The 13,409-nt window shown below is 45.9% G+C and overlaps 1 long non-coding RNA gene across 1 annotated transcript in view; it reads left to right on the top strand.

Moving 5' to 3' along the window:
- The window catches only part of LOC142002935 (uncharacterized), a 37,654-nt gene extending 24,659 nt beyond the window's left edge, over positions 1-12,995 (top strand). The window contains exon 3 of the long non-coding RNA XR_012642749.1: positions 12,858-12,995. This is a non-coding gene — a long non-coding RNA (uncharacterized LOC142002935). The remainder of the gene's footprint in view (positions 1-12,857) is intronic.
- Positions 12,996-13,409: the final 414 nt, after the last annotated feature.

Raw genomic sequence — 13,409 nt, 5'->3', positions numbered from 1 at the left:
TGAGGTTTGCAGCAATCAAAATAACACACCTGTTTATGTCAAATTTATTTCAAAATAGCCTGTACTTGATTTAGACAATGCCAAAGTTATTTTGAAATAACTGCTTTTATTTTGAGATAACTTGGCTGTGTAGACATAGCCTAAGACTCCAGTAAGCAGTAGAAGTGTTAGTAATGTGCTAGACAATATTCACCTCCCCGGGTTCAGCAAATTCTCTCGTTCAGCACCGGTCAGGTCACGAGGGTGCCATACAAGAGAGGTTCAACCTGTACTTGCGTTGCTATTGTCTGCAGAAGACATGAGGGAGATTCCCGCAGCCAGCCATTCATTTTAGGTGGCAAATCTGAGGAACTGTCCCAGACTGAGATGTCAATAGGAAGTTTTGGAACAAACTGATCCATTAAATAGGAGCAGCTTACTAGGATCAGGTGGTATTCATTCAGCAGTTCGGAAGGAACTCAAATATGAAATTGCAGAGCTGCTAACTGTGGTATGTAACATATCGCTTAAACAGGCTTCCATATCAGAAGACTGGAGGATAGTTAATGCATAGCTTGTAGCAGTTCTTGGGATTCTTCTCTCCTAAGTGCAAGATTCTGCACTTGGCCTCATTGAACTTCATCAGATTCTTTTGGCCCAATCCTCCAATTTGCCCAGGTCAATCTGGACCCTATCTCCACCTTCCAGTGTATCTACCTCTCTCCTCGGCAAGTTCACGGATGACACTATACTAGGGAGAGACGCTGATACACTGAAGGTTTGGGTTAGGATCCAGAGTGACCTGGACAAATTGGAGCACTGGGCCAAAGGGCACACTCTTGATTCATATCCAGCCTTGCATCAATTGCAATCCACAGGTCCTTTTCTGCTGCACAGTTGGTTAGCCAGTGAATCCCCAGCCTGTAACAGTGCTTGGGATTCTTCTGTCCCAAGCGCAGGACTCTGCACTTGTCCTTGTTGAACCTCATCATATTTCTTTTGACACAGTCTGAAGCACCCGGCACTGGTCACTGTAGGGAGAGAGGTTACTGGGCTAGATGGACAATTTTTCTGACCCAGTAATACCATACTTATATCACAGGGGGCTGGAGCAGAGAGTGAAACAAAGAACTAGAGTGGATTGCCCTGTGTGTGGTGTGACAAAATGCAGCACAGATGCATTATACTCTTTTTCTATCCATGTCCAGAACACATTTTTCATTGCAAAATACAGCATGAATGTGCATCAGCAGTAGAAACAAAACCTAGCTGAGGATGAGCAGTTTAGACGTGCAGGACCAAATCCTGCTAATTGCTACACCTGTGGGATAACACAGAACCCAGTAGTGTAACTGAGGTGCAAGTGAATTATGTGCCCTGTTATTATTAATAAGCACAGACAATGTATTCAACACTTCACAGAACTTCAGCAGGGCTGACAGCCACTATGGGCCCCTGGGCAAGGTGTATGTGTGTGGGGACGGCTCCATGCCCCTAAAAGCGGCAGTGCTTTGGGCAGAAGGGGCAGAGCCAAGAGTAGTGAGCCCTTAGTGCCGCATGGAGGATAGCACTGGACTCGACCCCCGAACCCTAAGAAGCTGTACAGAGCGGCAGCATGACAATCCCATGGTATTTCAATGGGGCACAGAGCTCCAGGCCCCATTGAAATGCTGAGCCTCTATACAGTTGCTCCCTTTGCCCTACATTCCTGTTGGCGGGCCTGAGGACTCGACAAGGAGACGAGGCCCTGGCCCCTGGAAGCTTAGCTCAGGTGCAGACAATGCACATAATGCCCTGTATAACAGTTCAGAGCAGAGCCGATCAACATGGAAATGCTTTGGGGTGCCTTTACTGTCCCGCTTGCAGTTTTCCCACCTGTAAAACGATAGTGGAGAAACTGGGAGATCCAAGATACCCGTGGGAACTGAGTTATAGAGGATACAGTTACAGTTGGGGATTGGAGCAATGAGAGGGGAAGCAGATTTTGCTGGGAGCATTTCAGATGGGTTGAAGGGGGAAGTCTGCAGATCACAAAGAAGTGGGCAGCAGTCCAGAGCAGCTAGCGGGGGAGCGGGGGAAAGGTCTGATTTTAGAGTATCATCTTTCTGCATCCAGCATAGCCACTCCCCAATGTGGAACCCCAGACGTGACTTCCTGCATCTCCACATCCTGTCTCACCATATCTGTGCTGTCTGAAATTGGGGCATTGAGTCAGATGCCTTCCCTAAGCGCCTTACTTTCCTTCTAATTTGCTGTCAGAGCTGAATAAATTAATGGGGAGGACTATCAGTGTGCTAGGCAAATCCCAGCAGGGCCCCAGACCCCCTGCAGATTAATCTGCCTGTCTCGCAATAACCTGTCTCCCAAATCACCACCTCTTAATTCAGAGGGTGCTCAGAAAAAATCCCCTCTATAATGCCATGCCATTGCCCCTCCCGTCACCACCAGAGGGAAGATCACAGGGCCGAGGGAGTGCAAATCATCACGGAGGTATTAAAAGGAAACACAGACAGTACATTGAGCTTCAAAGCTGCGGCTCAAAAAGTCGGTGGCTGGAGAATTGATTGGATCTTTCCATTTGCAAAGCAGAGAAGAGGGGGTGGGGAATTTAATTTGGAAAATGGCAGCTTGTCCAACCAAAATGTAGTTTGTTGCCCAGGGTTTTGGGTGTTTTTAAATCAACATCAAATTGATTATAGGTTGTCTTTCATCCTGGTTTCTATTGATGCACAGGCGGGGTTGTTCCTGATTACCTTACACATTCAGGAGTGACGACAAGAAGGCAGGGAGATCTCCAGCTTATTTGGAGGAGAGGCTGCGAGATGTGTTTTGTCATTCCTGGAAAGAAGGTGTTGTGTTATTTCCTGCAATTAGTTCTCCCCAGTCTTCAATCCAATAACATGAGACAGGGGTTCAGAACTTGTGACAGTGAGGGGAGAGGGGCAAAGATCACTGGGAGGTAGCTTGCTTGTCCCCCTTCATGAACTCACACTTTGTGGTATTATTATCTGTAGTGCAGTACTGCCAGCTGTGCCAGGTGCCACCCAAACATAACTAAAAGATGGTCTCTTAGCTGAAGATTTGTTTTTAGTAGGAAAAAAGATGTGCTCTGTGGTGGAGTCTTCATGCTGACCTTGTGTGAGAACTAAAGGGCTTTGTTTTCGCTTGGATTTTATCTCATTAGTTACTGCTTGTTAGCCAGCCCAGGGTAAGAAAACCCCCTTTCTCATTGTGAAAACAAACCATAGGATGGGAGACAGCAGGTAGAAACATCAAAAAGGCAGGGGGATTCTAACATAAAAACGACACACTGACAAGTTATGTCATTAAGCGACAGTTATGCCATCACGCGCATTCTCACGTATTTACAGCCCCACCTACACCAGTCACAAAGACCTATGCAGAGGTGGTCTGAACATGCTGCTGGCTTTTATTCCCTTGGGATTTATTTGCCGTGCCAGTTGGCGGCAACTGCCTTGTAGTTCAACAGCAGCAGAGTTCTAGCCAAAGACCTCATGGCGCATTATAAACATTCTTTCATGCAGTTTCTCTGTGAGGCAGGCAAGTCAGATATTAACATTTGCATTTTGAAGACACAAAAACAGAGGTTTGCCTCAAGATCACACAAGTCAGCAGCAGAGTCAGGAACACCACTTCAGACTCCTGAGTCTGATGTCTCCCTTACTATAACCACTAAATCATGTACGCTACCAGGGTGCATAGAAAAAAGGAGTTTAAGGCCAGAAGAGTCCATTAGCTCATCCAAAGTAACAGGCTGCAGAATTTCATCCAGTTACTTCTGTATTAAACCCAGTATCTTGAGTTTGACTAAAAGATATCTTCCAAGATGGCATCTAGAAACTTAACTAACCCTCACTGTTAAAATATACGTACTTTATTTCCAAGGCTCTGGCTACACTGCACCTCTATCAGCAAACCTTTTGTTGTTCAGGGGTGTGAAAAAAAACACCCCAACCAACAAATTTCACCAAAAACCACTGGCATGGCAGTGTTGTGTTGGCAGAAGAGCATCTTCTGTGTTGGGAGTTGTTTAATTATGCTGGCGGGGGAGTCCTCTCCCTTTAGCAGAGAGCCACTGTACAGAGACCTTACAGCACTGCAGCGGCAGCAATCTGCTGTGTAGACATGACCTAATTTTAATTTGTGTGGCTTTAATTTCCAGCTATAAAGTGTTCAAACTCCCAGTTCCCTGCCCAGTCAGCTTCCTCCGCAAACTGGATTCAGAATATAGGTCCCTAGTTGTCTCTTTAGCTCCTTTTAACCACTAGACAGCAATGCCAAAAGAACATTAAAAAGCATTATTTTTGGAATGGGGGTACATTTTCTTTTGTTGATTACAGAGACCAATTCTTTTGTCAGATACACTCTGCACAACCCTATAGGCTTCCATGGCACTGCATGGGTCAGAAAGGGAAATCTGGCCCAGTGCCATATGAAACGTATGACATTTAAAAAAATAAATTGAAAGCAGTTAGCACCCTGAGCAACAGTCCCGCTAATATTTTCCATCCTCATACAGAATAATTTTTTCTATGTGCACTGAAGCATGCTGAATGTACACCACCAACAGAAGAACAAACCCAGCTGTTGGCGCTCTGCTAATCAGCTGGGTGGCACCAGAATCTCTCCTGAGCAGCCTCACCAGCGCACAGCTCACAGGGAACACTGCCCCAAGGTTCTGAGACCCAAAAGTCAATGGTCTAATGAGGTATTGAGTAGTAGGAGACCCAACTAACCCCTTAGCACCATCTCCAACTGAGTGAAGTGCAAACAAGTAAGCAAACAGCCACAAGGGTGGAAAGCACACTTAAATGTTTTCTAATGTCTTTTTAGTAATCTCAGGTGGAAAAGAAACTGGTGCTGTCAGTTACACCATTGTAAATTCAGCGTAACTCTGCAGGTTTACATGAGCACCCACGACAGAACAGAATCCAAGAGTTATTTATCTCTATGCTATTCCTTCTCTGCAGGCCAATTATTTGTGGCTGCACAGGGCCAGGGATTTCTTTTCTCTCTTTTGTCAACAGACGGTGGGTGGATCAGAAAGGATGCGCTTCCTTAGCTCTCGGAGCCCCTCATGAATTTAATATGATGCTGGAGTTGCCCCCCTCTTCATACCATCTCACAAAATGTCTGCAAAGAACCTTCCGACAATATCTGCTCTGGGGGAATTATGTGGGGCTGCTGTATAATCCCTGTGGGGTAAGAAAATCCCCCAAGGTTATTGCATCTGTTCAGGCTGCACTCCCTTGGCTCAAGAGATGCTGAGGTGGTGGGCGTGGGGCAGGAGAAGTATCTCAGGGAAGGGTGCCTGGTGGGGGCCAGGGAAATCCTATAGAAGAGCATTTAAAAGTGAGCCACTTGAAAAGGCTGGTGGGTGTTTAAATGCAGTGTGTCACTGCAGCGGGCAAGCTGTCTAGACAAACTCCTGCAAATCTCCCAGGCACTTATCCTGTCTCATTCATTTCTGATGGACTGTCTAGTGCAGACTGAGCACAGCCGTCTGGTGAGGAATGGAGCCCTTGCATGAAAGGCCACCGGCATCCCTTTTATCTTCCTTTTGGTTTTTCTTTGACATTTCTTTGTTTCCCTTCCGGATCTCTCCTGCCTTCTATCACCATGAGCTCCTTTAGAGGGAGGCATATGCAGGTATATAAGGAACTCTGAGCAGAGCACTGGACTTGAATACATGCACAGAATGGACTTATTTGAATCAATAGTTGAGCAAATCGTATCCACGGTATTCTCAAACAAAGGACATCTCTACTCCCTTACAACCAGATGAATATCCACTATAGTCTATGGAACAGGAGAGATGTCTCTGGGCCTATAGACCCAGCCACTCCCAGCAGCTGGTAATGTTTGAACAAGGGCTGTTAAGGAGTCCCTCTGGCCAAGGCAACCCCCCAGTCTCTCCCAGCAAAAGGCACTAGAATGGACAGCACAGCAGGGGCTGCTTGTGGGATCTTATGCAGGCAGGTGCTCCAAGGAGGAGCACAGCACAAGAACCTGAATAAAACTCACAGCTACTCCACTGCAGGAGTTGGTGCCGTAAGAGCACCTGCTGTCAGGGGAGCTCGTAGCTACTCCACTCCCAACTTCTCCCAGCAGGAATACCATAGGCAGGAAATAGTGCAAGAGTGCCAGCTGTGGGAAGAGCTCCCAGCATGTCCAAAGGCCATGCCCCTCACAGCTAGAATCCCTCTGGCAAGGAGATAAAGGTGCTCCTTTGGCTCCGTCTACACTGCAGTTAGAAACCAGCGGCTGGCCTGCACCAGCTGGGGCTCAGGCTGCAGGGCTGTTTAACTGCAGTGTTGACTTCCAGGTTCAGGCTGCCAGCTGGGCTCTAGAACCTTGTGAGGCAGGAGGACCCCAGAGCTCAGGCTGCAATCTGAGTCTGGACGTTTACACTGCAGTAAAACGGCCTCCTGAAGCTCAAGTCAGTTGGCACAAGCTACCTGTGAGTGTATGACTGAAGGCAGGTACGTGCTAAGGCCAGGTGCACACCGCTAACTTCAATCAGTGTAATGACGTCCCTTGGGGATGTGACAAATCCAGATTGGAGTGACATGGTTATACCAACCTAACAGCCAGTGTGGACACTGCTTTGTCTGTGAGAAAGCTGTCCCCCTAGACTGAGCTGCTGCCTCTTGTCAAGATGGTTGAACTACACGCGGGGGAGAAGTTCTGTTTGTGTACTGGGGCTACAGAGGCCCTGCTGCAGCTTTTTAAGTGTAGCTCTCCCCTAGAGGACCACATAGCTGCTCCAGAGCCTGCATTTCTGAGCAGGAAGGGTCATGAATGGCAACAGAGCGCAAGCTCCTCCTTCTCATGCCTGTCACTGAGGACATTGTTCTCAACCTACGCCCTTGGTAGACACATTATATACTTGATGTGTCCACTGTTCATTCCTTTCCTATGAGGATCTCAAAGCCCTTTAAAAACATGAAGGAATGAACAACTCACTACCCCACCTCCAGAGGCACAGAAGTATTATCGCCCATGTTTTATAGAATGGGGAAACCGTAGGGACTGGGCCACAGGAAGGAAATAGCAGAGCCAGGTACAGTACCTAAAAAAACTCTCTTGTGCTAAGCACTGGACCATGCTGGTCCCTAAGCCAACACTCCTGGAAGGAGACGGGCACGTCACACGATGCTGTGGAGGGAGGGAGAGAAGGCCAGCAGCAATGGGAGTGCTTATCATGCAGATACTGTTGTTTCTTTACTAGAAGATTTACCCAGTGTTGCTCAAGAAAAAGGGTGGAAGGTGCAGGAGGGGCTCAGGAAAGGGGGCTAGAAAGCTCACCAGGGCCTCCTGAGACAGCAAATGGCCACAATACTGCTGTGATGGCAGCTGCTCAGGGTCACACTGGTCTGGTGGCAGTGGTTGCCCACCTATCTCCCCTGACCCAACACGGGTTGAGGCAGAAGAGCAGTGGCTTTGGCTCTCCTGTGGGGCATGGGGGTCAGCAATGGGGTGGGAGTAGGGGACACGGCCAGCACTAGTACAGGAACTTTACCTGTGTATGGTGGCCAGTAACATTCATAGCCCCTCCCACAGCTGCCCACTCTCCTAGTGGTGCAGTCATCCCCCTGTGATCACTCTGCAGTATAACTGTTCCCGCTTGCAGCCCCCTCACTTTCCATGTTATAGAGAACAATTCCATTCCAGGCACATCCCTTTTTCCTGGGCCAACCAAATTGTCCCCTTGCTTTAAGTTAGGGTGAGAGAAAGCTGCATTACAAATTTGGTGGCTCTAGCCCTTACCATTTAGGAGGAGTTGTTGAACAAAGGGACTCACAGACAGAAGGGAACATGAACTCTCCAAAATACATAGTAGATTGCAGTGATACTGTTCCTTTCCCTTCTGAAAGGCAGCTAATGCAAGTTCATTTGATCACATAGAGGCTGTTCTCTCACTTTGAGCCTCTACGATCTCATCACTGCAGCCCCCCACTGCCTTACCGAAACAGGTGAGAAATCCAGGACACTCAGGTGCTAGCTTGATAACTGCCAGGATCACTACAAGACACACCCTTTGCAGTGAGCAGTGTTCCCTGTAAGGTGAGAGCTTGAGTGACCACCCAGGAGAGATACAAGTGCCACCCAGGTGATTAGCAGAGTGCCCACAGCCACCTATAGTGGCCAGAATGAGTTTCGACTGGTAGTGCACATCCACACATGCCTTGCTGCACATAAAATTTATTCCACCTATGGACTGAAAAATTAGAGGGGACACTGGAGGTGAGGCCTTGCATTGTCCCTTGTTCTGCCTCCTTTAGCCCCTGGCTGACTAAGAAGCAGCACTAAGCAGTTTCTGAGCCAGCTACATCTACCTGTCATGGATGTGACTTAGACCTTTAAGTCTGATGATGAGATGATAAATGAAGGAGAATCTAGAAGGACACTCAGCCCTTTCCCAAAATAATTAGCCAGTGGAAACATGAATTTGCAGATATTTGTTTCTCTTCAACCCCAAGGCCAGCCATTTTCACTTGGCATCAGTTGTGGTTACTGGTAAGTTCTGAGCAGCAGCAGTGGGAGTGGATGAAGTATGGGCCAGAGATCAACAGATCAACTGATCAGACCTCCCTTAATCAATGGAAACAGCAGTTTCCCAGGTAGCCAAACAGTACTCAGGGAGAGGAAACTGTTTACCCAGAGGCCAGCCTATCTGTCTTCCATTAGTGTGCAGCAGCCAGCTGGTCTGGGTCTGTTACAGTATCTATCTATCTACCAGTGTGGTGCTGTTGCAAAAAAGCAAACATGATTCTGAGATGCATTAGCAGGACTGTTGTGAGCAAGACAGGAGAAGTCATTCTTCTGCTCTACTCTGAGCTGATTAGGTCTCAGCTGGAGTACTGTGTCCAGTTCTGGGCACCGCATTTCAAGAAAGATGAGAAGAAATTGGAGAAGGTCCAGAAAAGAGCAACAAGAATGATTAAAGGTCTAGAGAACAAGAGCTATGATGGAAGACTGAAATAATTCAGCTTGTTTAGATTAGAAAAGAGAAGACTGAGAGGGGACATGATAAAGGTTTACAAATACCTAAAAGCAGGTTACAAGGAGGAAGGAGAAAAATTGTAATCCTTGGCCTCTGAGGATCGGACAATGGGCTTAAACTGCAGCAAGGGAGGTTTAGATCCGACATTAGGAAAAACTTCCTAACTGTCAGGGTAATTAAATACTGGAATAAATTGACTAGGGAGGCTGTGGGATTTCCATCACTGGAGATATTTAAGAGCAGGTTAGATAGACATCTATCAGGAATGGTCTAGACAGTTCTTGGTCCTACCGTGAGGGCAGGGGACCAGACTCAGTGACCTCTCGAGGTCCCTTATTGTTCTAGTGTACTATGATTCAATGATTCTATATATAATCCCTTTGGGCATCTATCATCTATCACATTCAATAATGGATTTTAGAGCAGACACCCTTCTACAAAAGAATTTTACCACAAGGTTAGAGAGAGAGTCATCTGAGTTGGAATTCATTTACAAATTTGACACATTTAACCTTGGGCTGAACAGAGATCTTAACTATCTTATGCATTAGAAGGGTAATTTCCCCACCTCTGATATTTGCAGGAATGAGTCTCATCCTTCTTAATTTGCTTCACTAACTGGTCCTATCAGTAACAGGTAACACCCCTCCACATCCCCTGCTATATAAGCTCTGGATTCTGTGTTTCCTCTTCATTTTCATCTGAAGAAGTGGGTTAAGGTGCAAGAGGACTTCTTGTTATTTGTGACCTTATTGAAGTCAGCAGCAAAATTCCCATTGACTTTGATGGGACCACGGTTGCCTCAGTGGTGTTTTGTGAATGATGCTCATATTGCCTTTCCTGTTGGATTCTGGGAAGGACAAAGCAGGGCCTGGGTTTGCACTAGATCTAGGGGCCACAGTTCTTTATAATCCACCCCTGCATGAAACAACCATCTATTCTGAAAAGAAATCCCTAGAATAGCACTGAAATGGCAGGACTTGTCCCACATGCACGTACATACCACATGTGACTAATGTAAGGGAAGCTAAAGGCTGCCTCTGTGTTTCTCGGTAATACTTGGAGGGTTTTATGTAAAGAGATTGCAAGAGGCAGGCAAGGGCTGTGTTAAATATTCAACACACTGGATCTGGTTGAAATTTATGGAACCGGTGCAGAGAATGTGTCACATGGCTTGAGGAGGAGGAGTGAGAAGCTGTTTGTGCTGGCGAAAAAAAAAAAAAAAGAGAGCGAGAGAGACTTTTTGAACATCTTTGTATATTAATACAAAGCCATGATTTTCTCTGACGTATTGCAGCCCTGGCATCTCCCCAGTAAGCAAGAATAGAAAGAGCCGTGCTAGAATGCTAAAAGAAACCAGAGTGTGCCACAAAATTCCAAACAAAAGGAGGAGCTGCTGGATTTATTCTAAATGGTCAGAGTCCAGTTCATCCTACTCACTTCAAGGAACATACCCAAGTAGAATAGAGGGCAGAATTTGACTTGTTTGCCTTTTACAAGGCTATTTGCAGGGCCGAATCCTTAGCAGGTGCAAATCAACAACGCCCCTCAGCTGACTTCAGTGGAGTTCCTTCATTTTATGAGACCTTTGGCTCATGCCCAGTGTTATAGGTATTCTGCAAAGATACAGATTCTGATCCCCTGCCTACAAGGAGGATGCAGGGGACTCTCTTCCTTGTGCTTATGCTCTGTAAATGCAAGTGTCCATAGAGTCTTAGCACGCACAGCACTGCTGGATGCTCCCAAGCAGGGATGACAGCAAGGTAGGGCAGTACAGTGGCCCAGCCCCTTTCTGCACCACATGGCAAAGAAGCATAATTTAAGGCTGTTGATCCCTGCAGCTGCACCTACAGTGTTCCTTCTGTAGATATGGCACCTGCCTCTGTACTCCACCAACAGAATGCCTCTGGCAACTTCCGCTGCATGGTGCCCTTCTGTACTATCCCATCCCTCCTACTTGGCTGCAGCCCCTAAAGAACATGGTCCTAAAAGCATGCACAGGTATTTCGGGCAGCATTGTTCAATTTCCACCAGCTGCTGGAGCAACATTAACTCCCATGCAGCTTTTCGCTGAAAGAAGCATACTGTGGAAGTACGGCTCCTATCTAACATCATCTTTTCTATCCAGCCTCTGCTTTCGTACCCTGCTCATCACAGTAATATCTGAATTTTGCCTGGGTTTTTGCATATGTGCAGGTGAGAAGAAAATGGGGACTTCTGTTTATAAAGCATATTTGGGAATTTTTCAAGATGCAAGCATCTCCCTCTGTAAAAAAAACATTTTTAAAGCTCTCAACCCTGCACACCAGCTGCACATAGTAAATTTTTAGTTCTTTTAAATTCTCTTAATCAGAAACATTTTTCTGAATGGATATAAAAATATGGCAAGAGACATATTTCCCCTGATAGGTTCATCATTCTGATTCACTGCTATTACGCAGAGGAAGGGATGTCTAGGCTGCCCTGACACCTGCTGGTACTGCTAAAGTAATGCACAAATAAATTACTTTAGGACCAGGCCTTGCCTGTTGTTCAGTGGCCTTCAGTTCTTGTTCAATGACTTCAGCAAGAGCTGAGTGACCTCAGGAATGCGCCGAAGTGGATCCTTAAATAGCAAACCTTCCTACTCTGCAAATATGTTGAGCAAGGGAAGTAGAATAAAACTTCTCTAGTCTGGCATCTTTCATCTGTGGGTCTCAAAGAGCATTACAGATAAGTGTCATATTATAATTCTCCAGTGAGCTAGATATGGATAACAGCTGTTTGACCGATGAATAAAAGGGGGCACAGAAATGTGGATTAATAGATCCAAGTAAAGATTATGGGGATGCCTAGTGTTCACTTTGACCTTGTGGTAAAACCACACATTGCTTTGTCTTCCCTGAGATTTTATCTTGTGTTAGTTACCATGTGCTAGTTTACACAAATTGAGAGCACCTTTTCCCTAGTGAAGATGCACCCTGCAGCTTTGGGGAACATGAGGGTTTTTCTCAACCATGTAGCACTTGTTCAAACTACAGCTTGCTTGTGTTCACTAGCATTTTAAGGTGTTAGCTAAAGTACACAATTTCTTAGTAAAGACAAGACCTTTAATGTGAGTTGTTAATTGCCATTTTATCCTGTTCTAATTTGCACCCTCAAATTTATACTCTTTTCTTGACTAATGTTTTGGGCCTTGTTTAGGGGTTTGCCTACATGGGGAAATTGGCTTACATAGTTCTAGTGCAATAACTATGCCACTGTGGTTATGCCAGTTTAACTCCACACAGCTACAGTCAGCGGTATAATTTATTCTGCTGTAGCTAAGTGGGTCAGGTTTCCCATGCAGATCAGCCTTTAGACTAGGAAAAGTGGTACTTTTTTCTAAAGAGATAACTAATTTGAGATTGAAAGTTAATTTTAATTCAACTGAATACCCCACATAACACCCGTGTACACAGTTTAACATATTTAATGTGATTTTAGCAACAGAGAGGTAGCTGTGTTAGTATCTTAACAAAACAAAAAAGCAGTCATGTAGCACTTTAAAGACTAACAAAATAATAATATAATAAAATAATTTATTAGGTGATGAGCTTTCATGGGGCAGACTTCCTTCTGAGGTGCTGTTACAGCATGCAGATCTAGACAGGTGGGCTTGTGTTTATGTTTGGAAGATTTTCTGCACAACTAGATGGCTAGAAATGTGATTTCCCCACTCCTTATAGGAAATCTGAAACACTTCTGAAATGGATATGAGCCTTCAGAAAAGGAAATTCACGAGAGTGACTATGGCAGGAAGGCCTTTTTCTGAATAGGGACATGTAGTATCTTGTAGCAGCATTTCTCACCAGACTTCTCTTCTGTACAGGGATTGGAGCAGCATGGAATGCCATCTGCTGAAGTGTGATGTGAGGCGCATGAGGCCTAGCATTCATGGAATTATCAAGGAAGAAACTCAAGATCTACTGTACAGAGCCAGCCAGCCAGAGATAACGTGATTTGAGTGGGGGGAGCAATTCAGGATTTGCAGCCTGGCTTGTAGTGAGTATGCTCAGTGATTGTGCGTGAAGCCAGCAGCTGCCTTCATTCTGCCCCCACCTCCATCGGCAGGTACAGGTCGTCCATACCCAGCAGTGACTATGCCCTGCAAGCTCCTCAATCATCCTTCTTGTGTAAGGGGAACCCAAAGCCAGATGCCGTCAGTACGGATTAGGTGTTGAATGGGCATTGTAGCCTCTACCCACTGTGGTGTGCACTTCAGATCTGTCTCCATCACCAAGGGGAAAATATGAGCATTATAAAGCTGTACATCATTGCGGTCTGGCTCCAAAGGGCTTGTCCACACTACAAAATTAGGTCAACCATTTAGGTTGATCTACAGCCACCACAGTAATTCAAATGGGTCTTGATGTCCACACTA

This window comes from Carettochelys insculpta, chromosome 29 (genome assembly GCF_033958435.1).
Source record: "Carettochelys insculpta isolate YL-2023 chromosome 29, ASM3395843v1, whole genome shotgun sequence".
Classification (NCBI taxonomy): Eukaryota; Metazoa; Chordata; order Testudines; family Carettochelyidae; genus Carettochelys; species Carettochelys insculpta.
Note: the sequence above shows the minus strand (reverse complement) of the source record. Positions and strands in the feature narration are given on the sequence as shown.